This window comes from Felis catus, chromosome A3 (genome assembly GCF_018350175.1).
Source record: "Felis catus isolate Fca126 chromosome A3, F.catus_Fca126_mat1.0, whole genome shotgun sequence".
NCBI classification, from domain to species: Eukaryota; Metazoa; Chordata; class Mammalia; order Carnivora; family Felidae; genus Felis; species Felis catus.
In genome coordinates, this window is record NC_058370.1 from 106,984,968 (window position 1) to 107,011,548 (window position 26,581).

At 38.2% G+C, this 26,581-nt stretch overlaps 1 long non-coding RNA gene across 1 annotated transcript in view; it reads left to right on the forward strand.

Moving 5' to 3' along the window:
• Positions 1 to 375: 375 nt before the first annotated feature.
• Positions 376 to 26,581, forward strand: part of LOC123384543 — a 171,456-nt gene continuing 145,250 nt past the window's right edge. Inside the window, exon 1 of the long non-coding RNA XR_006595790.1 lies at positions 376 to 1,181. This is a non-coding gene — a long non-coding RNA (uncharacterized LOC123384543). The remainder of the gene's footprint in view (positions 1,182 to 26,581) is intronic.

Genomic DNA, 26,581 nt, shown 5'->3' on the forward strand with positions numbered 1-26,581 from the left:
CACAGAATCTGAAGCAGGCTGTAGGCTCTGAGCTGTCAGCACAGAGCCCGAGGCGGGGCTTGAAGGCAGGAACCACGGTGAGATCATGACCTGAGCCGAAGTCAGATGCTCAAGTGACTGAGCCACGCAGGTGCCCCTAAAGTGAGAATTCTTTTTTATACGTTGCACAGAATGTGGTGATGTGTTACCCACCGCCCCAACACACACTTGCTGAGTTGAGTGATCATCTGCCACTGAGACGCATACTGATACGGTAAATGAGAAGAGGCAGACATTTGCCTAATGGAAACCAGGCATCTGTGTTTAGAAGGTCTACACTTGTCAGTGAATCTATGCATGATCCTTGAACTTTACACATTCTAGAAGGGGAAAGAGGATATTGGGTTTTGAGGAGCAGAGGACCGAGCTCTACTGGAGATGTAAAAGTACTGACTGGAGATGGGATCTCAAAGCCGTAGGCTAGCACAAGTCATATTTCAACACTTTGTGTGTTAAATGTTAAAAAGTGCTTGTGTTAAATGATATGAATTAGCAAGCCAAGGACGAGTATTTTGCATTTAAGAAGGCACTGAGCCTTCTGGGCTTATAGAATGCAGGGTATCTGCAACGGAGGAGTCTTTGAGAGTTGTAGGTTTGTTGATTTCTCAGAAAACATCTAATACTTTTTAGCATTACTTTTGCAAATTTTCTGGCAAACTCTATTTGGAAAACTTAGAATATCGAGGGTGGGGAATCATCTGTACTTCACGGAAGGGAAATCAGAGATCTTGGGTGTATATTGTGAAGGTTAATTTTACATGTCAGATTTACCAAGGCCATGTGGTGCCCAGATATTTGATCAAATATTATTTGGGTGTTTCAGTGAGAATAATTTTGGATGAGATGAACATTGAAATCAGTAGGCTGAGTAAAGCAGATAGTCCTCCATAATGTGGGTGGGTCTCATCCAATAAGTTGAAGGTCTGTATAGAACAAAAATGCTAGTTCTCCTTCAAGTAGGAAAGAATTTTTTCTTTCTGATGGCCTTCAAACTAGAACATCACCTTTTTCTTCTCTTTGAACTCAAAAGGAAATATTTGTTCTTCCTGCTGGCGTTTGGACTGGAACTACATCATCAGCTCTCCTGATCTTCAGCTTACGAAATCAGCTTGCAGATTTAGGGATTGCCAGCCTCTGTAATTGTAAGTCAGTTCCTTGTTTCTCTTTCTTTGGAGAACTCTGATAAATACATATAACTCTACATGGTGAGAATCATATGTATATTACTCCTTTTTTTCCAACTGCAACATTCATATTAATATAGTATATACATGTGTTTACTAATTAGTGATAAGAAAACAGGGGAAATAATTCTACATGTCCATTAGTCTTGAGTAGGCTCTACTCTGCTAACCCTGAATAGGTATAAAAGTACGACACGCTCCATTATATCACCTACAGAATGCTTTTTTTCACATAAGTGAGAGTATGATTTCCAGATGTCTGCCCTGATCATTTAGGGAATATTATGAGGAATCCACCACTCTTAACTTTTCAAACATGCCTTAGAGTAATCCCTACAGAATCGTTACAAATGACTGCAAACTCAGAAAAAGAAGTGGGCCTTGGTTTGTTGAGGTGGGTTGTTTTTGTGTTTTGTTTATTTGTTTGTTCTGAATATGTGTAGAAAAGGCTCTTGAAGGAGGAGAAAGAAGCTTATAATGAAAGTACAGACTGTGTGGAGAACCAGTCTAAAAAGTCTTTCCAGTGTAACACAATTGGCTTTACACAATTAGAAGAAAAAGAGTGGGTGGGAAAGAATACATTGCTGATGTCTAAGAAGCTACAAGAAAGCCTGAACAAGACAGGGCTTGCTTATGAGAAAAGCACAGTTTCAATACAAGGTTGTTAGAGTAAAATCTGTTGTTTATGCTTGACCAGCCTGGCCTCCTACAACCCGTGTGGATTTGGTAGGCTGCCAGTCATGTTATCCCCCTGGCTACAACAAGTTTCCCGCAAAGTCTGTAAGATTCTTGAATGACTACCACAGTCTTTTATGTATGGAATGTGGGTCAGAGAGCTCTCTCTTCCTTTCAAGATCGCAAACACTGAGTGCTGTAAGCCTGGATCCACCTGTGGGTACACCCTGCCCTCCTCATTCCTTATCCTGGCAATAGGAGAGAAAGTGGCCAACACACAAACAAGGGATAGTGTCTTATTTTTATAACATCATCTTCAATGTGGGGAAGAAACTCAGATGTAGGCATAAATTTCAATTAATCTACCTTTTCTTTAAGTGTAAAGATTCATGAAATACCATTTTTATAACATTTAATGATGGAAAGCAATTCAATAATAATTGAAACCTGGGTTATTACTGCTATAAATCTTTAACAGTCTTACAAGGGAAATTTCATTGAAAACAACAGAATGAGAGTATAAAGGCTGTAGCACCACAACCTTGAATTATTTTTTGAGGTCAGTTTCAGCGACAGTTTCCAAATTGAAGTCATTGTCTTCTCTGACTGGGTCATAGGTCCGGAAGCTAAATGATTGAATGGTACATCTAAATGGTACCTTGAGACAGGAAACTTACCTGGATGCAAACATGGATTTTATGTAACTCTAGGTTCTTTTGGAAATGATACATGTTTGTAATTCACCAAGCCATAGTCTCACCTCATCCCCTTCACTATCTATAACTTGGAGTGTAATTGGGTATTGACACTCCCATCAGTTGGGGGGATGGCAGAGAAGGCTGATGAGGGGAAATTATTATCGGGTATCTTTGCCTCTTGCGAATAATGAAGGTGAAGTAATTAGTGGAAATAAATGTGGTAGATATCAGTTAAAATGAGACTAAAATTGGAAGTTTCCACATTTTACATTCTCCTTTCTTAAATAGTACTTAAAAAAATAGGCAAATGTTATACTCATTATCTCAAAGGTTAAAACGGATCATAAAAAAAAAAAAAATGAAGGGTTTATCCCCAGCTTTAACTTGCAGGTTTGAAAAAAGAGAATTTTTTTTTCAAGGACAGAGTGTTTCTAGAAACACCTTGAAAGATGATTTTCTTCAAAAATTATATTAGAACATTTATCAACATAAAACTAATAGTTTCTCCTAGCAATAAAGTAGGGGGATTTATAACAGCCTTTAAAAATAACTTCATTCATAATGGGTCCTAGTCAAACCAAATAATTATAAAATATTGATTTTTTGAGGTATAATATTTCAGAATTCCATTACATGATGGGAAATATAATGTATTTCAAATTAAAGTAGAAATTTATCTCAAATGTCTCTATATTCTTAGCTGTCAATTCAAGGTTTTTGGGGTGTGTGTGTGTGTTTGTGTGTGTGTATGTTTTAGTTAGCTGTTTAGATTATTTTCCCTTTATTATTTCCACTGGGTTTTTTAAATTTTTGATAAAAATCACCTGTTGTGATGGATGATTCTATATATATGTGAAAGGTTACCTATTGTAGATATATATATAATTATTTATGAAAAGTATTTTTTAATCAAAGAGAATACTTCAGCCTTGATATGACAGAAATTAAGGAACAGTACACAATTTAAAGTAATTTTATTTTCATGAAGCACTGACTTTTTATCAAGGGAGTGATTTTTAATTTTTTTAATGTTTATTTTCGAGAGAGAGAGAGAGAGAGAGCAAGCAGGTGAGGAAACGAGAGGGAGGAAGACACAGAATCCAAAGCAGGCTCCAGGCTCTGAGCTGTCAGCACAGAGCCGGATGCTGGGCTCAAACTCACAAGCTAAGCCATGAAAACATGACCTGTGCCAAAGTCAGATACTGGATGGACTGAGCCCTCCAGGTGCCCCTAGGGAGTGATTTTTAACCTTTCTGGTTCACTGATCCCTTTGTAAACCTGATAAAATGTATATAGATCTATTGCCCAGAGAAATGCACATATACATCAGAAATATATACCACTTATTAGGGATACATGAACTGCTGATTTAGACCCTAGATTTAGGACTGATTTTAAGTCAAATCTGTTTTTTAATGTTAATTGTAAAACTAATCACTGTCTTCTTTATTTGATAGTTTATATGGATGAACTACAAAATCTAAAACAACTTATTCTAAATGATTAAAGAATCATTTATATATTTGAATAATTACCTAGAAAATTAAGTTTAAAAAATGAGAAATAAACAGATACTCCACAAGCCAGAACTCTTATTGGAAAAATAGACACAAATAACTTATTTTACAATAAATCATAAAAATATATTTATTGGCATTCTAAGAGTTTAAGAGTCTTTCTTCTAAAAGTAAATGAAAACTTGTATTTTTGTGTTCTTAAAATATAAAGCTTTTCCACTCAGGGTACTAACAGGAAATAATATTTTCAGATCAACGGAAATAAAAGCAACTTATTAGAAAAAAAACACGAATTTTGACGTGTTTACAACTTGTGATAATATCAATTATTGGACATTCTTCTGCCCTCAAAGGGCTCATTTTTGCAAAGGGGCAAAGACTCAACAGTATGCAGGAACATGCACACACACACACACACACACACACACACACACACACACACTTTAATGCTCTGTTAACTAATTATCTCTTAGATTTATCATGATAACATATAACACGGGTTCTAGAGAAATGGCTAAGGGAAAATCCTGGATTCTACCACATGCTAAATGGCAAGGTATTTATTATCATGTTTCATCACCTGTAAAATGGGTTTCCTTACCTGTAATGATATCATGTGCCTCATAGGGCTTTTGTGAAGACTGAACATGTCATTTTAAGTGTTTATCCCAATGTCTGGAACATAGCAAGCACTCCAAATTTCAACTATGAATGATGCTGTCACTATATTGTGATAGTCGTAGTAGCAGTATTTGAGGAGTGAAAATTCTTCCAAAACTTTCTCTAAGGAGATAGAGGACCGATAGGTAGACAGACAGGTTCAGAGATAAGTATATAGACGCAGACGGCCCACGGGTCTCAAGGTATGGCCCAGGGACCTTTGAAGCTCTCCCAGATCCTCTCACGGAGTTCATGACATCAAAACTATTTCATCACAATACTAAGACATTATTTACCTTCTTCACTTTCATTCTCTCACAAATCAAGAGTGAACTTACTGAGGCCAGAAGGCAGAAGCAAGTATGAGAATCCAACAATCCTTCATGAAGCAAGACATGAAAGAGTTTTACATGATGCAAAATAATGCCACTATTCTCACTAAATTAATTTAATAAATGTTATAAATTTAAGTTATAATTTAACTTATAAAAATAGAATATTTTTTATAAAATGTTATTACTATAAGTAATTTATATTTATTGTTGTGTTAAATGACTTAATAAGTGTATTCAATATGTCTCAGTTTTAATTTCTTTTTTGAAAAATTTTTTATGTTGATTTTTGAGAGAGAGAGAGAGAGAGAGAGAGAGAGCATGAACAGGGGAGGGGCAGAGAGAGAAAGGGACCCAGAATCCTAAGCAGGCTTCAGGCTCTGAGCCATCAGCACAGAGCCTGATGTAGGGCTGAAACTCAGAAACTTCCAGATCATGACCTGAGCCACAGTTGGACGCTTAACTGACAGAGCCACTCATGCGCCTCTCAGTTTTAATTTCTAGTAACTGTGAATAAATATAATCCACATACACAAAATTTTTCTGGTGTCCTCCATGTAAAAAGTCTCAAAACTAAAAAGATTAGGAACTGCTGCTGTATAAATTGCTTTGCAAATGGACTTTTTGTTATTTAACAATCTACCAAGTACAGTTACCCATGTCATTTCAATATATCCACATCTACAATTCCATTTCTGCATGGCTGAATTGTTGAGATGTACCAAATTTATTTAACCTGACTGAGAAATGCTGATGTTTTAGTAGAGATAATGATCGCAGATTGGAGTATGTATCCTTTGAGAAGAGATGAGAGCTGGCTTCAATTATAAGGGTAAATTTTCATTGGGGCCTTAACTACCAAGTGTTTTCAGTTTGTTTTGTTCTGTTTTGTTTGGGGTTTTACCACTATGTCGATTCCCTGAACAAATTTGATAACCGTGAAATCACACAAGGAAAATGGAAGGCCAGTCATTAATTAGACATTTTCTTATCAGCTCTAACAGAACTCATATAATAATAATAGCTATGGGGAAAGAAACCGATGGGAAATACCAAACATAATTGCCCTTAAGTCCAGGAGCACCTAATCATTATACATTTAATCAGTAACAAGGAGAGTTACCTTTGTTTACCAAGCTGATGAGATAAATATAAACCAGTGAATCCAAATTACAGTTTAGCTATGAGTGTTATTCAGTGATACTGAATCTAATCTTGAAATCTCTAAGTCTTTTAAGTTCCCTCTGATCTTTCACATTTAAAGAGCAACTGAAATAGTAAGTCATCTTTTCTTTGGGGGGATGGCATTCTTTTGTCCACCACACTCTTAATGTTTAGCTGGTCATTTTTATGGAAAAAGATTCTTGATGACTCTACTTCTATATCTCAATGCCTATTTAAAGCACCTATTATGAAATCGTGTTAGATCTCCCCAAATACCCATGAATTGGAACAATTGTACGCATCTAAATTTACTGCTAGAAAATATGCTAGCAAATAAGGAATATCAGTTGATTTGCCAGAATATAATTAAGTTATCTACAGCAAATCTTGATTTTGAGCTTCGTTTGCCTATTTTGTTGACATTTGCATTCATGCTTTATATACGTGTTGAGGATCAGTTACCATGGAATAATCAGTGCGTTAAAAAGAAGGGTATAACACACATTCTTTTCAGCAAGGAAGGGTATAATGTTTGGGGTCGACATTTTATCTATGTTGGACACACAAATAAATATTCATAAACCATTACAGAATGGAAAATCTAAAAGCAAGTGTCTACTAATCAAGGAATGAGAGTACAAATAGTGCAAGATGAACGTGCAGAGAAGAGAGAAATCTGTTGCTGGGGTGTGTTTGTGGAGGCTCTGTGGCAGCAGGTAGGGTCCCGGTAACCGCTGGGGATGGAAGGCCAGGAGAGATAGGGCTGGGGCCTGGGGACTGGAAGAAGGCATCCCAGGTGCAGGTAGCCACATGGCGAGGCAGAGATGTCTATGGGTTAGGAAGTCTCGTTGATGGAATTGGATGGTTCAAAGGAGCACTGAGAAAGTGAAAACAATAAGTTTGGACTAGACTGGAAAATATCTTGAATGACAGGTCCAGATTTGGGTACGACTATTTAGGCGAATGATAAAGATAGCAATACACAGGAAGGAAATATAAGTAATAGAGCAGTAAACTAGAAGTTAGAGCATTTGAATTTTGCTGGCTGGGTAAGTGTGACCATGGCTCATGTCCTTTCTGAGTCTCAATATTTAGAGTGAAAGAACAACAGATGAGACTTTCACATCCTATTCGCATATTGCTGTGAGGATGAACTGAGACCATACATGCTAAAACGCTTTACAATTGTAAAGTAGCGTAAAATTAAAGTATTAAATATCATTAAAGTATTGAGTAGAAGATCATGCCCTGACATAAGAAAATACTTTATTTGCTCCAATGACTGTTGACAGAGATGCATTTTAGGTTAGAACAATCATATTTTAGACCTAAAGAAAATGTGAATAAGTACGTAAAAAGAAAAAGGGGGTGGGGAGAGAGATCATTCATTTTTTTTCTTCCTGTAGTGTTGTGAAATGGAACATCATTTTAGCCCTACGTTTAAGAAAACAGATAATAAGCAAATAAATGGGATAAGGATATATTCAAATGACCTAGACCTTTACACTGAGTTTTGTTTGAGTCAGGCCCCTTGAATTTGGTACCCTGATTTCAAAACTATTTTAGCATAAAAATACATATGTTTTTAATAGCCTCTGTTCTGTATTGTCTCTTCTATCCTCCATGAGAAAGGATAATAAAGACTGGACTCTATTATATGCAGATATCAATCGATATATTTTACATTCCACCAGCTTCAAGTTCTTGCCCACCAGAAAAAAATTTAAATTTATAGTGCTGTTCTTGTGGGAACCCTTGAGTGGAAATGTTCCTTCATTAAGAAAAGGAATGTGATCAGCACATTGGAATGTAAATTTCTTAGGCACAAGGGTTTCCTTACAGTATTTTAATAGACCTTGACTTCATGGTTCCCTTATTTTAAGAATTTATCAGGCATCAACAATAGTTCCAGGCATTTCTAATAAACCTATAAACAGATAAGAAAATATTAACAAGGTACGAAAGATTGCTTTCGTTTAGATTTTTTGAAACAACCTGATATGTAACAGCATTGAAGTAGGCACGGTTTAGATTTCTGAGTGGTGAAAAGCACCTTTGACGTTGTCCTCTAGTTTTATTTCTATGCTTATCCCAGCCATGGTCAGTCTTGGCCACCATGAGAATCACACACATGTATCGTCGCCCATTGTGGCAACAGCACTATTTCCTCCTGGAATATTAGAAAATACCATATGCTTTATAGCGCTTTCCCACTTCAAGTCACTTTTTTTTCTCTGCTTGTCTTATAAAACAGGGAGCTGAATACTTCCAGGGTTGCTTCCAAAGGCATTTGTTGATCTTGATTCTTGTCCTGGATCCACTGCTCTTTAGTTGTTTGACTCTAAATGAGACCTGAGACATTTAACATTATTGGACACATCAGACATGATAAAGCATTTGAAAGTAATTTGAAAACTAATTACAAGTGTAAATTGTTCCTATTTGTAACTGTGTTGGTAATAGCCTACTCTGGCAGTGTATTTCACTCTTTCTCAACACACACATACATACACATGAGAAAGAGAGAGCAAGAGAGGGAAAGGGAGAGAGAGAAAGAGAGAGAGAAACAGTGAGGGAGAGGAAGGGAGAAAGAGAGAAACATAATGCAAAACTTCTCCACCATTAATTCTTTAAAAGTGTTTTGTTTAACTGAGTGGCTCAGTTGGTTGAGTGTCCGACTCTTGATTTCTACTGAGGTTGTGATCCTACAATTTGTGGGATTGAGCCCTGGGTCGGGCTTTGTGCTGAGCGTGGAGCCTGCTTGGGATTGTCTCTCTCCCTCTGCCCCTCACCCCTGCTAGTTTTCTCTCTCTCTAAAGAAAAAAAAAACCAAAATCAATAAATAAAATTAAAAGTGTTTTATTTATATTTGATTTTAAAAATCAGGAAGCAGAGGGTTCAAGACCTGTGACTCAGCTACCTCATCCAAAAATGGTGTAAAAGCTAGGAGAAACTGTGACGATAGTTAAGATCATGAATATGAGATAGCACTTTAAAGTAAATTAGTGTTACAAACAAAGTGCATTGTTATTATTAGTTATTATTATTAAATATATAAAATTTTTGTGAAAATCTTCTTTACAAGCCAACTTGACATAACAGGTTAGCCACTGTACATTCGATAAAGAATAATGGCATAAAATAATATGCCTAGCAGGATCCGTTTGCTAACCCTTGGGATCTTTACCCCTAAGGGCTAGCAGAGCAGGTGCAAATGAGGAAAAGGACTTACCTTGAGGAAGGTTGGTACATAGTTTAGCCAGGTTGGAAATCTGTGTCCATTCTTCCCTGAGCATCTCTACTCCAAGGAATGACTCTAAAGGCTGTCCTTATGTCCTACCCTCTATTCCTTACAAACACGGAGACATTGGAGTGGGCCAAACTTTTGTTTTCAGTGAAAATACTTCTTTGTAATCATACTTAGATTTGTTGCGCACAATACATTCTCCATGCTCCTTTACACATGCTTTTTTTCCCCTTGGTCTGCAGCATCCTCTTTTCTCCAGGCCCCTCCTTTGCCCGCTTACCATCTACACACTCCTTTGTTAACTTCTCTATGGAGCATGGTGAGGCAAAGTGACATGCTTCCTGGGTTGGGCCCCAACTTGAATCCCCCTTGCCCAGGGCAGGTTTCGGAGCCCAGTCCATGTTCGGCCCCTGAGAGAGGATTTCGTGGATCCTTGGATATGGATATCTCCGCCATTGCACATTCCCAATTCATAGGCCTCCCCCAGCGAGCAGTAAGTTCCAAGGGCTGGACATGTCTATCTGGTGCCTCACTTTGTTCTCAGTACCTCCTGCAGTGCCTTGTTATAGCCTATGTGATCAGCAAATAGTTGCTAAATAAATAGGTACAGACACTTTACCAGGAACATTGCATTGGAACCACAAAATAATTCTGTGAGGCAGATGGGCGGTGCCCATTTCAGATATGAGGAAATAGAAAGAACACGTGTAAGTTGCCCAAGGGTTACATAACTAGTACAACAAAGAGAACTTTGTTTCAATACAGGCCCAGGTTTTGTTTTCTTGTTTTTGTTTCACCTGGGGCCTTGGAGTTTGGGAATGGTTCCTTTGCACCAGAGCTGGAAGTTAAAAATAAAAATAAAATACCTGAATACTTGCTTTACATATAATTTATAAAAGTTCAATTCATGCAAAAAGGAGTATTAAGTTATATTAACAAATTTAAGGTTTCTCCAGCAGCACTTAGAAATTACATTTACCATTCACAGCATCTAGTGTCCTCTACTTTCTTTTGTCTGTTTTTATCATACTCTCCCAAACTTTTATAGTCAGTATTTAGCTGTAAATGATGATGAGGTTTAATAGGAAAGGTTAACATTCTCAATGGCTTTTTGAACCTTGCACTTAGGATCTGCATTTTCAAGAAGTCCACCAATGAACAGAGTTTCTTTAACTTTCCCACCTACAGGTCGGAAGAGAGAAATCGTGTAAGGACAGAAGTCTTTGGGAAAGTGATAATATTAATTGAATTTTATCATGCGCTTACTAGAGGCAAGGCTGCATCTCATTAACTCCTGACAAAACTTTCAGGATGTATTACTTTTATTTGCATCTTACATGTAGGGAATAAAAATGAAGCTTGGAGACACTCAGCAACTTGCCCAAGAGAAACAACTATCAAATGGTAGGTTTGTCTGGCAGTGGAGTCTGAACTTTTAACAGTACCTGGTATTGACTCTTACTGGACCTCTGCAAGCATGAAACATCAAGGAGTTTTATCTAAGAGAGCATCCGGGATTTGAGGTTACTTCATTATAAACATATTAGCTTATTATATAGAAATAATTGTTAATTTCTCCTCAAATCTTAGAGGAAAATTATTCACCCGAGGAGATACGTCATGCTAAAGAGCCCCTGCCTTCTCCCCGGCGCACACATAACACCCAGTTTGACATGTACAGGTATAAAAACATTCCCTGAGAATATCATTTGGTTCAGCAGAGGTTTGTACCGGAGCTAGAGGTAAATAATACATAATGCATGAGACAGGAAAGGCATAGGATCAGGACGCTCTTGTAGCCTCCACATTTATGTCAGTCAGTCACTGAGAAAGGCCTTCTGTCTACTCTCTACTTGGTGGAGAGGACAGGGGGAAGAAAACAGTAGCAGAAAGAAAAGCAATGAATGGGAACATTCAGTGGGGCGTTCTTCTTACCTGGTGCTGAGTCTAATTCTGTACATAGAGCACTGCTTCCCCTTCCCTCCATACTATCCACGTTGCGTTACTTTCTAGTTGCTTTGGTTGCAGGGGATGTTGGCTCGCGGCATGCATTTGATTTATGATTCCGAGCTAGATTATGAATCCAGAAAATACTCTCCTGCCTGAAGTTTCTGGGTCTGCTTGCAAATTCACTTGGGGAGAGCATGACTTTTGTCCATCTTTCATGGTCGTGAATTTAGTGACATGTGCCACGTAGCAAGAAGAGGATGAAAAGAAGAGGAAAGACAGTTTGGTGTCTGGAGACCACATCCAGCAGATTCACAGCGGGAGAAGAAATCACAAAGATTTCTTTGTTTTGTTTTGTTTAAAGAATTTGGCTTTGAGGATGGTGGCATTTTTCTGTCACCATGGGAGAACTTTCTTTGGGGAAAAAAAAAAATCTCTGCTGGTGAGCAGTTTTCAAGGTGACCTGGTAGGCTTACAATTGAAACAAGAGGTGTCAGGTGCAGAAATGAGTGCTGAGGAGAATAATGTTGATGCCTTCTGAGGAGAGAACACAGAGATTTAAAAATAAAGTTGGAGCTTTTGATGTTTGGCACAATTTCCTCAAAGAAATTATGTTCAATTACAGTTCAGACCCGAGCGCTATCCCATGGCATGTAGGTGGATTTTCAATTCTCAAATCAACAGCAACAACTCAGTCAAATGGGTTCTTTTAATTCTGAGGCCGAGAAAGTTGTCAGGACTTGTTAAAGTTGCTGGAAGATGAGAAAGAATTTTGTTCTTGGGCAGGCACGTTGGGCGAGGATTAGAAATATTAAACATAAAAAAAAATACTAAAAATATTAGAAGCTCTAGGGTTGGAGCTGGAAACCAGTCTGTGACGTTTGTTGTAAGAGGCTGCTTGTGACATGAGATGCTCAAGTAACCTAGTTAGTGTTGCGACTCCCAACAAACGACCTTATCAGAAAGGGGTTGTTGTGATTCCCATTTTACCAATGGGAACACTGAGGTTTGACAAGGTTGTTGGTTTTGTTTTTTTCTCTAAAAATTCAGGATTGAATCTACATGGTTTGACCCTGATCCTGAGTTGTTACTGTTATGAGGGATTGCTCAGATATCCTTCTGGGTTCCACATATTTTTAGTGTTTTCATATTCAACTACTTTTGAAGAACTCTGGACTAAGCAAAGTAAAACAAGTTTCCTTTATTGCAGGACTTTTGCATTGTGAATTTTGAAATGTGAACTATATTTGGTAGCATTTACCATACTGGCATTGCTAGGAAAATTGTAAGGTGCTGCACATCTTCAGGGACTTAAGCTCTTCAGAATGAATTGGGGGAAATGACACAAATGGTTGGTAAATGTAACCATTAGTTGCTTTCAGTATCTTAAGCCAAGCACCTGGCAAAAGGATAATTTCAGCCACCAGAGAAAGCTGGCAAGGAAAAATAGATATTTGCTGACCTTGGAGATTCACCATTTACGTCCACCAGGTGAGTTCAGAAGGTGGCTTATTGAGTGATAAATAATGGTGACTTTCAACCAGACTGTCTAGGTTCAACACCCAGTTCTGCCATTTATCTGATGTGTAATCTCAGATAAATCACTACACTTCTCTTTGCTTGTTCCTCCTCAGTCAAATAAAGATAATAATAATGTCTGCCTCATGAAGGTGTCGTGAAGATTACGGGAATGAATATTCCTGAAGCATTTAAAACAGTTACTGATATTTAGTAATTGACAGCTAAGAGTTTATTAAATAAATTCCACAAATCTGGCCTTATTGACCTGGCATGGATTAGGCTCAAAACAACAACAACAACAACAACAACAACAACAACAACAACAAACCCACAAAACCCAGCACTAAATTAATCCGTAATCCAGATGAAATTTTTAACTGAATCACAACACCATGGGAAATAGCGATTGGATGTCTATAGGTCTGATAATAACTTCTATGAAACTTACAAATGTCTAGATTACATGATTCCAAGAACATGGGTTTGAAAGACAGAAAAGCCCGATTCTGAATCCTGTTACTTAGAAAGCTTGAGAAAATTACCTTAAAATCCCTGAGTTATGGTTTTCTCACCTGTTCATCAGAAGAAATTATTCTTACCTGGTACTTAAGTATAATGCATTTTATACTCTTGACCCATGGTAGGCATTTATTAAACCATAGATCCTCTTTATTATTCCTTTGCTATTGCTAACAAAATGATGCCGTTGCCTTGTTAAGTAATGTGAACTCGACTGTCCACTGGCCTCTTACACTACTGGCCACTTAGTAAGAAAAAAAAATTTCGCCCTTAAGAAGTTATGTGAACAGCAACATAGTTGTCAGTAAACTTATACTCCTAAAATGGTACCAAATGGGATACGAATACCAGATGAGAACTTAAAGAAAAATCATAAAGTGTGCATTTTAATAAGTTCCTATCTGACTTGTCTTGTTTTCTAGCTGAATGCAATATTTCTATATTGTTTTCAATACTTCTTTTTATCTTCCCTTTTAATTAAAGCTTTGGTAGCTTTTATCTTCTAATAGCTAGTAAAGCTTTTAGCTGATTGATTGATATTTTAAAATAGCTGAACTAAATTACTTGACTTTCAGACTTGTCTATGGAAACTAAGCAAATGCTAATGTAGGATGCCTTTGCCCTCTCTCTAGTACCTACTTAATTCAAGTTACATTTTAACCTTTCAATAAGAAGACAGTATACTCCTTAGCTAACTTCAAATCCTATTATTGTGTTTTGCCCAGTGTGGAAAATTTTGTATGTGATGAAGCAGAATGGCATGCCTCACGTAGGCCCACTGATGGCTCTCAACACTAGTGGTGGGGATTCGGGATAAGTCTTGGAATATTTGTGATTGTCAGGAGCACGGTAAATGCAGAAGAAAATTGCTCTGTGAGTTAGAAGACTGAGTTCTGGTTTTGTCAAGTCTTTGTCTCTCGAATGTGATTCTTCCTCTGGCAGGGAGGAGGCCAAGCTAAAAGACCGACAGGGTCTCTTGCAGTCAGATCTTTTTTTTTTTTTTTTTTTTATTTAAAAAAAATTTTTTTTTTTCAACGTTTATTTATTTTTGGGACAGAGAGAGAGCATGAACGGGGGAGGAGCAGAGAGAGAGGGAGACACAGAATCGGAAACAGGCTCCAGGCTCCGAGCCATCAGCCCAGAGCCCGACGCGGGGCTCGAACTCACGGACCGCGAGATCGTGACCTGGCTGAAGTCGGACACTTAACCGACTGCGCCACCCAGGCGCCCCAGCAGTCAGATCTTTTTAACACCTGCTTTAAGTTGCTGGACTAAAGCCTCTCTTTCTCAGGAAGCTGTCCAGTGTATAAGAAAGTGTTCTGAAAATCTTTATTATTTTTGTGTGAAAGATATTTTTTGTTATTTTTTATGGCTAATTCCAAACACAGGAGTACGGGGAGTTCTTTTAGATAATTGCATAACCTAAGAATTACCTGGTATATCATTCAGTTGATCTAATATGCATTTTAGAAGACTCCACAATAAATAAAAATATGCCTTATTTCCCTTAGCATTATACCCTCCAGCTCCATCCACGTTGCTGCAAATGGCCAGATTTTGTTCTTTCTCATTGCCAAGTAGTATTCCATTGTATATATAAAATGCATCTTCTTTATCCATTCATTAGTTGATGGACATTTAGGCTCTTTCCATAATTTGGCTATTGTTGAAAATGCTGCTGTAAACATTGGGGTACAAGTGCCCCTATGCATCAGTACTCCTGTATCCCTTGGGTAAATTCCTGGTAGTGCTGTTCCTGGGTCATAGGGTAGTTCTATTTTTAATTTTTTTAGGAACCTTCATACTGTTTTCCAGAGCAGCTGCACCAGTTTGCATTCCCACCAACAGTGCAAGAGGGTTCCCATTTCTCCACATCCTCTCCAGCATCTATAGTCTCCTGATTTGTTCATTTTAGCTGCACTGGTGTGAGGTTGTATCTCAGTGTGGTTCCAAAGCCATTGCTTTAAACACAATATGGCTTTCTGGGTATACTTCTGAAATTATATCCTAAGTTCTTTCATAGTTTATTAGGTTTCTAAAATCAGTCTTGTAACTACTAATTAATTATTTTGTTTTGGCAACTATCAGATTTCTAAACCAGAGATTTCTTGTGTGACACATACTTCAGTCACTTGTTAATGACTTGGCTAATCCCTGATTATGCCAAAACCATGAATTCCAGCTCTGTAATGTTTATTTTAGTCTCCATCCATCCACTGCCTGGCTCTAACCACTCACTTTGCAAGAGGATAGCTTTTTAGTTGGTCAGTGGGATAAATGGATAAAGGAGTAATGATAAGTTAAAGCAGACATATTATCTGGGAGAAAAAATCTTTGCATATGTTAGGCTCTCAGATTCTGATATAAAATAGTGATTAAAATGAGAGCTAATTAGTTTTCTAGTTTTAATATTTAAATTAAAATGTATTCATTCAATGAAAATATAATTTTGACATGCTCACCTATATATAAATTGTTGAAACAGTAATTATTTGTTCCCATGAAAATGTAATTTATATTACCAATACACATTTATTGGCCAGTATTTTATCAGCATATACCTACTGATCCAGTAATTATTTGTTCCCATCAATAGGTGGATAACCAGATGCATTCACGCCAGTGTTTTCTATGTTACATGGAATCTTCCCTTACAAGTGCTCAGTGTTCATTCATGTTTACTAAGAAGTTTTGAAACTATGTACCATGGAGACAGTGTTCCATTGTGGTATTAATCTTAATTATTAATTATTATTTATTAAATGTTACATGGAATCCTCCCTTACAAATGCCCAGTGTTCCTTCATGTTTACTAAGAAGTTTTCAAACTATGTACTATGGAGACAGTGTTCCATTGTGGTATTAATCTTAATTATTAATTATTAAATAATAATGCCTAAAACCACCATCTTGCAGAGCGCCTGGGTGACTCAGTCAGTTGAGCATCCAACTCTTGATTTAGGCTCAGGTCATGCCATTAGGCTCCATGCTGAGCTTGAAGCCTGCTGAGTTTCCTCTCTTTCTCTCTCTCTCTCTCCTTCTGTGCCTGTCCCCACTCATGCTCTTTCTCTCTAAAAAAAAATTAATTAAAAAACCCCACTATCTTGGGGCGCCTGGGTGGCTCAGTCGGTTGAGTGTCCAACTTCGGTTCAGGTCATGATCTCGTGGTTCGTGAGTTCGAGCCCCGCGTCGGGCTCTGTGCTGACAGCACAGAGCCTGGAGCCTGCTTCCGATTCTGTGTCTCCCTCTCTCTCTGCCCCTCCCCCCATTCATGCTCTGTCTCTCTCTCTGTGTCAAAAATAAACATTAAAAAAAAATTTTTAAAAAACACCCCACTATCTTGCATGTGTTTTATGTTTGTTTTACTTTGTTCTGTTTCTATCAAGTAGTAAGTATATCCTTTTCTTAAGTTTTCTCATTTCCGTGGTCCCTTCACTGATAAACATGCCCCACAGAATCCTGATTTTGCTCAGTTTTCCTATTTCTGCACCTGTCACGTTTGGTCCACCCACTGTCCCAACTCATATTGGGAGACACACACACACACACACACACACACACACACACACACATTTGTGAGTCTCCATTCTCTCCCATAATGCTGCCTTTTAGCATTCTCTCTCTCTCTCTCTCTCTCTCTCTCTCTCTCTCTCTCTCTATTACATTTCCTTTAGTGGCAGAGACCTGAGTCACATATAAACAAACAGCCAATAATAGATAATAGTATCAGTTAAAATCAGTGAAGTGTAGTTATTAGTAAGACCTAAGAAAGGAGGTTGGGGAGGTAAGGAGTGTTGAGGGAAAATGACAACCAGAATGTCGGTTGACGAGGACCTTTCAGTCCCTCTGACTTAATTTGAAGTGAAAGCTGCTTTAATTCTTTCTCTGCTGGAATCTCTACCCAAGTATGGGCAGCGCTCAATGTTACATTAACTCAAATATTCAGTGAGAGGTTTAAGGTTTAAAGGAGGGCTTGGCTGTCTTTCCACTTTTTACTTCATGGCACTATCACTTAAGTTCGCGGTATTTAAGCTGCATTGAATCATGACAATAATAAAGCCTTCAGCTTCCCTATTCAGCCTGTAGTTTAATGAGGCTCCATGTCTACCGGGACTCCCCCTCTGTCCTTTATCCCCCTGTGTAATGTGTGAGGTTGGTTAAAATGAACAGTGGTGTGGAAATGTGAAGACAAGGTGTTTCAAAAACAGTGCCAACTGGAGAGGGGTTTTGTGCTTCATATAATGGAGACATAAAGAGGTCACATATTCTTGAATAGATAAATAAGGGCAAATCACACACTGCATGTAGCAGACTTTCCTCACCCTCGGGGAAGCATATCGCACATATTCATACCTGTTTCACCGGAGCAGAAAAGATTGCTTTGAAAACTCATCAGGTGGGCGCCTGGGTGGCGCAGTCGGTTAAGCGTCCGACTTCAGCCAGGTCACGATCTCGCGGTCCGTGAGTTCGAGCCCCGCGTCGGGCTCTGGGCTGATGGCTCAGAGCCTGGAGCCTGTTTCTGATTCTGTGTCTCCCTCTCTCTCTGCCCCTCCCCCGTTCATGCTCTGTCTCTCTCTGTCCCAAAAATAAATAAATGTCAAAAAAAAAAAAATTAAAAAAAAAAAAAGAAAGAAAACTCATCAGGTAAATGGAAATTCAAGGATCCCTTTGCCTCGATAACTTTTACAATTCAAGAAATTAGAACTGTATACAAGTCACGTAAGCTAAATGACTTGCAGTTCTGTTCCCACTTCTTCAAAAGGTCAGCACACCAAAAGAATACCTCCTGCTCTCGAACATTCATTTATACAATCATATCATTTGGTGGAGGAAACTCATAAGGACGTTCCTAGTATTTAATCACTTTAAAAATACCACACCCACCCACTCGAACCCCTGCAGTCCTTGGAAATTCAGCAGCAACCTAAAAATCTTACATATTCGTGTCTTTCACTATCAGTTTGTATTTTACGAAAGCCTTATCGTTTTAAAAAAAAAAAAGGTCTAATTTTACACTCTGAATGACAATCAAGTATGTGGGTAAGAACAAAGAAACACCTTGATGAAAAGCTAAAGTGAGGAAGACAGAAATGACATTTTAATTTTTGTTGTTGGAAAGCTGTTGTCAGAAGGCAGGGAGGTAGAAGGATGGATAAAATAGGTGAAGGGGATTAAGAGGTATAATCTTCCACTCATAAAACAAATAAGACACGAAGCTGAAATGTACAGCATAGGGAATGGAGTCAATCGTGGTGTAAGTATGGTGACAGACGGTTACTAGATTTATCCTGGTGATCGTTTTATAATGTAGGTAAATATCGAGTCGCCATGTTATACATTTGAAACTAATATTGTATGTCCATTATACTTCTGTGAAAAGCTTTTGTTGTTTGAAAACAGAATAGTAATATAAAATTGGTCAACAAAGAACTGTAGAATTAAACATGTTTGGGAAACAGGTGTGTTTATATGATGACAAAATGAATAGGTATTTTTAAAATAGTTATTTGGTTGAATCTTCCACATTGTGGCATTAACTGACTTTATGCCCCCATCCCCATTTTTTTTCTCTAAAATTTATTTATTTATTTTTGAGAATCTCACGAACTGTGAAATCATGACCTGAGCCAAAATCAACAGTCTGGCGCTTAACCCACTGAGCCAACCAGGCGCCCCGCCCCCATCCCCTTTTAAAATAGATCGTTCCTTGCTTGATTCTACTAGATGATGGTAATATGTTGGAGTAGAGTCTCATCTTTTAGTGATGGTAGAAGTTGGCAAAAATAATTGATAGTTATGTATTAAATCTCAGTTCATTAGCATCTGTTTCCTTGACATACTGATTTAGTGAAAAATATTTGCTCCCAAGATTGTTTTCAAAAGGGACACTCTACCATCATACAGCCTAAGATTTTATCTTTCTGCCAGAGTTTGCGTGTTGAGACTGCTCTTATATATTAGCTCACAAGTCAAGCAAGATCAAGACTGTTTCTGACATCAGCGACTTTTCCAGGTGGCAGGTTTCCCTCACAATTTAGCAATCTCAACCATGGAGATCATGCACCTTATCACCAATTGGACAAGAACCAGAGTTTCCCCAAAGTACAATTAATAAAAACAGCTGGTTCTGTGCTGACAGCTCAGAGCCTGGAACCTGCTTCAGATTCTGTGTCTTCCTCTCTCTCTGCCCCCTCCCTGCTCGTGCTGTCTGTCTCTCTCTCTCTCTCAAAAATAAATGAACATTTAAAACAATTCTGCGGTGCCGGGGTGGCTCAGTCGATTAAGCGTCCGACTTCAGCTCAGATCATGATCTCACGGTTCATGAGTTCGAGTCCCATATCGGGCTCTGTGCTGACAGCTCAGAGCCTGGAGCCTGCTTCCGATTCTGTGGCTCCCTCTCTCTCTGCCCCTCCACAACTCGTGCTCTCTCTCTCTCTCTCTCTCTCTCTCAAGAATAAATAAACATTAAAAAAAATGTTAAAAATCCAGATGGTTTGTTTCTTAAAAAAAATTAATTAATTAAAAAAAAATAAAGACACCCAGGATTGGTATTTCCTCCTAGAGAGCTAAGGGCTTTCCAGAGTATCTTTGCACATGCTTCATGTGGTACAGATTGAGAATTTGCTTCCTGTGATGATTGAGAGATTTTTATGTTCCAAAAGCAGTTTCCCCCATTGTAGTTTACTATTGTCCAATACACAAACACTGTCTTCATTCGCATTTAAAATATTGCTTAAAGCCCCTGTTGAGTTTGTAAAACATTTTTGAGATTATGTCCATGAGTTGCTTCCGACCGCCTGTAAGAACGGTCTGTGTTGAATTTTCAGGTAAGGAATTTGCAGCTGTAAGAAGTTATGTGGTTTCCCAGAACATCTTGATAAATTAGAAACCTAACACAGTTGACTACTTCCTAATGTGCTCCCTATAGCAATATTTCTCCAGAAAGGAGATCTGTGGGATCATTTGGGGCACACTAACAGAAAAGACAGGCTGAATTTTAGCCAGAAACCCGCTTGCCCCAGGAGACATCAAGCTCTGTGTAGCTCTGACAGAAAATGTATAAAAGCCCTCTTCATGATTTAATTTGTCCCATTTCACCTGACACGTGTCATGTGGTTACTGAACAAAAACATCCCTCAACCAAATAAAGTAATTTGTTAGGCCTAGAATTCCATGCATCTACAAACTTGTACGTAGTTGGTATGTTATGGGTGATAAGATTCGATCTGTGGTTCATGTGAAGCTTTGTAATACTCAGTGACATTTTACTGATATTCGGTGGTACCTTAGGGTCAACCCTATACAGATAGTTTCAGTGCATAGTTTGAAACCTAGCTCTGCCCGTTACTAGCTGTATAGCAGTGTTTAGAATTTGAATTACTAGTTCGATGTGGAGAGAGAATATATCTGCTTCACTTATAGAACTCACTGGAAATAGGAGCAAAGGAAATTTTAGATATTCTCATATGATATCCATTTTTCATTTTAAAATTTCCTTGGGTTTCAAACCATCCCTATTCAGAAACTATAGAGACAGTTTAAAATTGCAAGTCCTCTTAAGGCTGTTTATCATGCCCCTCTTCCTTCTTAAGCTAGCACCTTCGAATAAGAGAAGTCTTATGGCTTCCATGGCACAGTGTTTACTGGGAGATTAGGATTAGTGGTTATTCCTGTTTTATCGTGGTCTTGGGCTAGTCTCCACCGGCTATGTGCAGTCGGGTGTTTCTTGAGGTGGGGTTAGTCTGTTCTGATACACAAGTATCCTACTAGTATGCATTAATGAGCTTTATCCTCCCGATCTAGTCATAACCCTCCAGTTCGCCCGTGCTGCTGACTCATTCCCACGGAAGCCTAAGGAAATCTGTATCTTCCTGAGCCATGACTGTCACCCCAGTTTGGTGCCCAAAGTGGCCTGCTCAGTAGCCCTTGATGACAGAGATACTTTGCCCCCACAGCAATAACCAGATGCACAGCTACTATTTTTCCCTCTCTCCTGGAGAATATAGGAATTTCTGGGTCCATGCCAGGGCGCGTGACTACAGAAGACAGCTTGGAAATGTCAGCCTAGGCTCCTCTATCATTTAGCTGCTTCGTTTCATCTCCATGTTGGCACATGACACTCTGAATGACAGTCTCTTTCCAAGTGGCCAAATAGTGGACAAACTGAAACATCTTTGCTTTCAGATTTTTTTTTCTCGGCCCATCCAATAAACTTTCTTACTATAAAGTACCATTCAGAAAGAGGTATTCTAGACACAGAGTCCTGTATCTCTGATTCTCTGCACCTTGCCACATGCCTTGGAGGGCAGAAAAGGCAAACTTGACTTTTTCCACTGCTAGTGGGTTATACATGTAAAGCCAAGGGGTGACATTTTTGCTTTCTTTCATATATATAAATATACATAAAGATTTGTATACAGAACATATAAAGAGATCTTACAAATCCATAGTAAGTCAAATAATCCAAGAATGTTACTTCTCCCAACGTCAAGCTTCTTAAGACTACACGCGAAGGAGATATATAACTGCCTGAATACTTACCAGTAAATGTGTTTCAGTACATCATCTGATAACCCCTTCTGTTTGCATAAAATAATACACTTTATAAACCAAGTAAGGTTAATTAAAGTTAGTCCCACAATAACTGAGCTGTAGAGGAATGAGACTGTTGTCTCCATGTTTTCATTTAGAAATGAAACTTCAAAATTTAACATACTTCCATTACATGGCATATATGTCTTCTGGAACAAAAGGGTGTGGGTGGGGGGTTAATCTTTCCATGACGCATAATTTAAAACGTTATCACTCTTAGTTGCGACTGTGTCCTAGAATTGATCAGAATTTTGTAAATAGAGCAGTTGAGATGGTTCTGCTCAGTCACGTATAAGTACTGACTCCATGAGCTTTCTTCCCTATCAACATCGTCCTGCACCCTGCAGGTTTAGCACCCTCCCCTCTCTTTTAGTAGAAGGTATAAATGTGCTGAGCAATTGAAAAGAGACTGTTCACAAGGCCTATTTGGGATTTGGTTGATTGCAATCTTGAAATGCACAGAAGTGGCGTAGATGTTGAAAGACCAAGGGGTAATATGGAGGCTATTGCCTGTAGGCAGCTTGCCTTGAATATCAATGAAAGAACATTAATGGGGTTCCAAGCCCATAATGATCTGGATCTAGTCTTCCTGCAATAGGACACATCAGTTCTTACCTCTTAGCTCAGCCAAGCTAATTCAGTTTTGAGAACAGGACATTCTAGATCTTTATCTAGACTTTTAACTATATTTAAAAATGTTTTCTTATTTGTAATACTCTAGGTAGGGGGATACAGCATATAGCCACTAGAGGACAGCAGAGAGCCAGGAGCAGGTGCAGAGGTGGGTTGACGCATTGACACATTTGGAGAAGAATCTGTGACCAGTTATCTCACCCCTGAGCAAGGCTTCCATTTAATTGGAGAAAAGAAAAACATCTAAGTGCTATCTACAAAAGTGGCTTAGGATGTAGTCCTCAGGTATAGTGTAATACTAGTGTAGAATTTGAGACACCAAATGGGACAAAAAACACAGAAAAATGGCAATAATACAAACCTAGATATCAGGCAAATGTTGACCTATTCAATAAATATCTCTTGAATGCTCACTTTACACCATGTACTCAGCTAGACTTTATAAATGGAAACATATAATGCAGTGCAAGGAAAGTAATTGGCATAATAAAAGGAATATTTAAGGCAAATCCTCATGGATTAAGACATAGTCTGTGTATAATTTTAGATCTAAATTTTAGACAGGGTAGAATTTTAGGACTTCTGGGAAGATATTACTCAAGATGATAGTATTTAACAAAAAAATACGAAGGGTAGAGAGAAACAATGAGAGCTAAGTGGAAAGGAATATGGTAGAATGGAAGATAAAGAAGGAGAATGTTATCAAGAAGCATACCTGAATTAATGCTACAAAATGCAAACAAGACATAAGAAAGAGAATGAGGATGCTAAAACAAACAAATAAGAGAATTCTGGATCGATGCATATTATTTGTAACCTTCTGAAAAATTGAAACTGTAAATTGGGTATTTCTCTTTTTAAATTGGAAGTGGGAGGAAAGGAAATGAAAGTGACAGGTGAAGACTACTTTTTCACAAGTTTGAAATTAAAAGGAAGGAGAGAAAGAAGACTGCAGAGTGGGTAACATTTTTAGATGAGAAAGAGAACATTTATGAAACTTGGATCCAGTCATTGGTAAGATGTGTGTTAAATGCCTCAAGAATTTAACTTGAATTTGTTTTAGAAAAAAACATAGCCAAAACCGAAACTAAAATAGAAACACAAACAAAACTCTTTGTGTTTGGAGTGTGGGGGAGGAAAAATAAAATTTCCCTCTACTCTTCTAGGTTCTTGGCTGAGACCCCCAGGAGAAAAACAAGTTTAATAGCACATGCCTCCTGTACACATAGGGCAGATTCAGGAAAACTGAATAACTCCCAAAATGTCCCAAGCCATCACCTTAAATACCATCTAAAGCTAAAGACAAAAGAAGATGTTGGGGATAGGGAAGCCAGTTATGGGAGGCTATCAGGATAAACACAGCAAACAAGGGTAGGATTGTTAGGCAGATTTAGATCATTGCCTTCTCCTTGGATGAGAGTTTATAGAGACTTAGTCATCCTTCTCTGCCTGGTACAGAGATGGAGACATCCTTTCAAATAGGGGTTTCCCTTATAAACATAGATGCCTTTTACAAAAGGACAACTTCTCATTTCAGTTTTTCCTTTGTTTGGTGTCTCTTAAAAATAATCATCTAGAAATAATCTTTATGCCACAAAGGCATATTTTGGGGTGGCAAATTCTGCGCTCCCCCCCCCCCCCGCCCGGAGTCCTGAATAACACATTGCAACCTGAAGATAAAGTCAGCCCTATAGACTTATAATGAAGCCTTATAGGACTTTAAATATCTAAGTGGACAGAGCCCAAAATGGCCTACATTATACAGAATTTTGGGTTGTTTAGTCATGACAAAGTTTTGTGTACTAATTGCGTTTGGTGAGTTGGATGTAGCCCAAGTAAGAAATGTGTTTGTAGAGTGCATTGGGTTCATTTCATTAGGCTCTAGGAGACATTACAACAGTGATATATTGCATTTAAATACAAGTGTCTGTCCATAGAACTCGAAGCACTGTATCTTTTCTTGAACGTTCTGCATGCTTATTAACTCCTGCAATACCCTTGATGGGAGAAAGTGGTAAATATTATTTATTTCCTTTTTCTCTGGCGAAGGTACAAAGAAGCAATGTAATGTGTTTACAGACACAGCAGGACTGTACTTGATTAGCTTATAATGGGGTTCAAGGCATGCTGCCCCCAATATGCCACTTTGGCATATTGATTATTTTGAATTAAAGTTACTTAAGAAGCAGCTGGTGCAAGAAGCATACTCTGATCCTTTGCCCCCCTGAAAGCAGGAAATAAATCTTGTGTGAAAGTTACCCTCCCTGTACCAGGAGGTAGAGACACATCCTTATCACCACAGATAGAGAATTTAGGACCAAGAAGGCTGCATAAACTTCTTCATCAATCTATACTCCAAGCCGAAACTTCACTATCTTGTCAATTCCTCACAAGTTTATTGTTTCCTTGTCTCAAAAGTACATATAGTGCTTTGGTCACTTCTTTGAGTTTCATATTTTAATGAGCTTCCATACATACGGAATTGGATTTTTCTCCTGTTAATCTGTCTTACGTCAATTTGATTACTGGATCAGCCAAAGAACCCAAAAGAGAAGAAGGAAAACGTTTTTCCTCACCTACACTTAACTGGTATTTACAAGACATAATTCATCAGTGTGCCTAGTGTCTCCGGGAAGTATAATCACGTTAGCCTCAAAAATAATCACATCTACTGAATATGTAGCCAGCTGTGAGGGGAAAAAAAAATCAGGTGTTCATGACTTCTGTAATACAAGTCTACACGGCAGGAAAAATCTTCTTAGGAGGGCTATGTTGACCAAAGAAAGAGAGTGGAAAACTGAACAATTTAAGCAAGCACCATGTTGCATGAATTTCTATGCCCATCTTTGCTAGACTTTGTAAGTAGACATAATGAAAGTCTAATGGAGGATTTGAACTGGTATAAAAATTAATAGGAGACAAAAGGAATATGAGAATACTCGTAGATGTGAAGACATGGATGTGAATAATTTAGTCCTAATTTGGACTGGGTGGCAGGTTAGTCCTTCTACATTCTACGTGGGGTTAGGCAACATGAATTTTAAACACTTTCAGTTATTAAATATACATTTACAAATATATGGGCTGGTTTATTTCCAGAAGCACAGAAGGGAAGGTAGAAAAATATAATAAACAGATTGAATGGATTTGGCAACTCTTATTTTTTTTTCCAGTTGACCAAAAAGTTGAATTATAAATTACTCTTCTTGTGTAATAATGGAACTAAGACAGTCATCAGAGGAACATTGTTGGTGTGAAATACCTCTCTGCATTAAATGCTATCACTTATTAAGTACACATTTCCAAGTGCGTGTGTTTATTCCCAGGAGCTCAGAAAAGGTAGAGAAGTAAAAAAGTGACTGAATGGATTTGGCCACTCACATCTTCCCCATCAGTCTAAATGCTCGATTATCTCCTTCACCCATAAGGTTTCTTCTTTAAAAAACCCCAGGGTAAAATTGTATTGGGTTCTCCAAACAACTTCTCCCAGATTCTTCAGGGAAAAAGGTAGCAGGCATCTTGCCCAGCTTATCTCCATAGTAGATTTCCTGTGTGTTACACCCCTCCAACAAATTCCAAACAATGGCCAGGGCCCTTTGCTCTCTTATGATCTTAAACTCTGCCTTGAAGGCAAAAAGGTGGTCTGAAATTTCAGTAAATGCAGTAACATTAGGTGATCGGTATCGCAGGGGTATGTAGTCGGGTGTTGAAAAGTGCTGTCTGTATTTTGTACATTGAACTGTTGATTGTAATGACAGATCAGCCTAATGCCTTGTACTTCAGTGTAAGGTGTACTTTTATATAAACAGCAATGTTGGAATGGTGAGGAAAATGTTGTCTATCGATCAACGGA